Below are 2605 nucleotides of genomic sequence, written 5' to 3'. Positions count from 1 at the left end.
TAATAAAAAAAAATAGCAAATAGAAACTATACAACAAACAATATGATAATCGAATATTAGAACAATAAGATTTAACCTAATCTTTACATATAATTTCTCAAAGCCCGATCAAACATTCATCTATCGCCTGTATTTAGCAGAAAAATGGCAAATAGCAACAAAATAGAAACTACAATAACACAATATGATAATCGACACATCAGAACGATACAACTAAATCTTACATTTACACAAAATTACTTAAAGTCTGATCGAATGAAGAGGTTGGCGGGAATGGGGGTGTGGGAATGTAGGGGGGACGTGGATAGTATGTGGGACAGGGCGGCAAGGTGCATCAGGGAGAATGCAAGTGAGGTGTTGGGTGTTTCTAGGGGCCGGGCCGGGCACCATCGGGGGGATTGGTGGTGGAATGAAAAGGTGGAGAAGAAAGTGGGGACCAAGAAAGGGGTGTATGCTAAGTTAGTGGAAAGTAAGGACGAAGAGGAGAAACGGGTAAACAGGAAAGAGTACAAACTAGCGAGGAAGGAGGCTAAGTCAGCAGTCACGGCAGCTAAGACGGCCGCTTTTGAGAGCTTGTATACAGGGTTACAGGGGAAAGGAGGGGAGAAAAAGTTGTTTAGACTCGCTAAGGCTAGGGAGAGGAAGGGTCGTGACCTCGATCAGGTGAGGTGCATTAAGGGGGAGGACGGTAGAGTGTTGGTGGAGGACGGCCACTTTAAGAAGAGATGGCAGTCGTACTTTCATAGGCTCTTGAATGACGAAGGGGATAGAGCTATTGTGTTAGGGAAACTGGAGCACTCAGAGGAGTGTCGAGATTTTAGCTATTGTAGACGTTTTAAGGTAGAAGAGGTTAGACAGGCTGTCCGCAAGATGCGAAGGGGTAGGGCGACGGGGTCGGATGAGATACCGGTGGAGTTTTGGAAGTTCGTTGGAGAGGCTGGTGTAAGGTGGTTGACTGGATTGTTTAATGAAATCTTCAGGACGGCAAAGATTCCCGAGGCTTGGAGGTGGAGTACCATGATCCCTCTCTATAAGAATAAGGGAGACATTCAGAGTTGCAATAATTATAGGGGGATTAAGTTATTGAGCCACTCTATGAAGATCTGGGAGAGAGTGTTCGAGGTGAGGCTGAGACGGATAGTGTATATTTCGGAAAACCAGTTCGGATTTATGCTCGGCCGCTCGACGACGGAGGCAATCCACCTGGTACGGAGGTTGGTGGAACAGTATAGGGAAAGGAAGAAGGATCTGCATATGGTGTTTATCGACCTGGAGAAGGCTTACGACAAAGTACCCAGGGAGGTGCTTTGGAGATGCTTGGAGGTGAGTGGAGTACCGCTGGCATATATCAGAGCAATTAAGGATATGTATGATGGAGCAAAAACCCAGGTGAGGACGGCGGGAGGAGACTCAGAGCATTTCACTGTCCTGACAGGATTGCATCAGGGATCTACTCTTAGTCCCTTTTTGTTTGCATTGGTGATGGATGTGTTGACGCGGCGTATCCAAGGGGAGGTGCCGTGGTGTATGCTTTTTGCAGACGATATAGTTCTGATAGATAAGACTCGAGGGGGTGTGAATGACAAATTAGAGGTGTGGAGGCAAACTCTTGAGTCTAAAGGGTTCAGGGTGAGCAGAAGCAAGATAGAGTATGTGGAATGCAAGTTTAATGACGTGAGGCGGGAGAATGAGGTAGTAGTGAAGCTGGAAGCACAGGAGGTATGTAAGAGGGATAATTTCAAGTATCTTGGGTCCGTTATCCAGAGTAACGGTGAGATTGACGAGGATTTCTCGCACCGTATTGGGGCAGGATGGATGAAGTGGAAGCTCGCGTCGGGGGTGCTGTGTGATAAGAAGGTGCCACCCAAGCTTAAAGGCAAATTCTACAGGGTGGTAGTCCGTCCGGCCTTGTTGTATGGAGCGGAGTGTTGGCCAGTTAAGAACTCCCACATCCAAAAAATGAAGGTGGCAGAAATGCGGATGTTACGCTGGATGTGTGGGCTGACTAGAGGGGATAGGGTTCAAAATGAGACTATCCGGGAGAAGGTTGGTGTGACTTCAGTGGAGTGCAAGATGCGGGAAGCACGATTGATATGGTTCGGACACGTGAAGAGGAGGGGCATGGATGCCTCGGTCCGTAGGTGTGATAGGCTAGCGTTGGATGGTTTTAGGCGGGGTAGGGGTAGGCCGAAGAAGTACTGGGGTGAGGTGATTAGGTGGGACATGGAACAGGTACAGCTCACCGAGGACATGACCCTAGATAGGAAGGTCTGGAGGACGCGAATTACGGCAGAGGACTAGGGCCAGTTTGGGTCGCTAGTGTAGGAAATTACTTGGTGGGGGTTTTATTTCTGTTATAATTTCGTGTTCCGTGTTCCATGTTTTACTACGAATCTGTGTGCTTTCCTCTGCTTTCCTCTGTTTTATATTACTTATGGGTGCCGTATTTATGTTATGTAATCTGCTTCTGTGCTTTACTATGTGTTTGTGTGGTATCTCGTGCCTTGAACCGGGGGTCTATCGGAAACAGCCTTTCTACTTCTTCAGAGGTAGAGGTATGGACTGTGTACATCTTACCCCCCCCCCCCCCCCCCCCCCCCCCCCC

This window comes from Capsicum annuum, chromosome 2 (genome assembly GCF_002878395.1).
Source record: "Capsicum annuum cultivar UCD-10X-F1 chromosome 2, UCD10Xv1.1, whole genome shotgun sequence".
In the NCBI taxonomy this organism is placed as follows: domain Eukaryota; kingdom Viridiplantae; phylum Streptophyta; class Magnoliopsida; order Solanales; family Solanaceae; genus Capsicum; species Capsicum annuum.
This window is presented reverse-complemented; position numbering follows the sequence as displayed.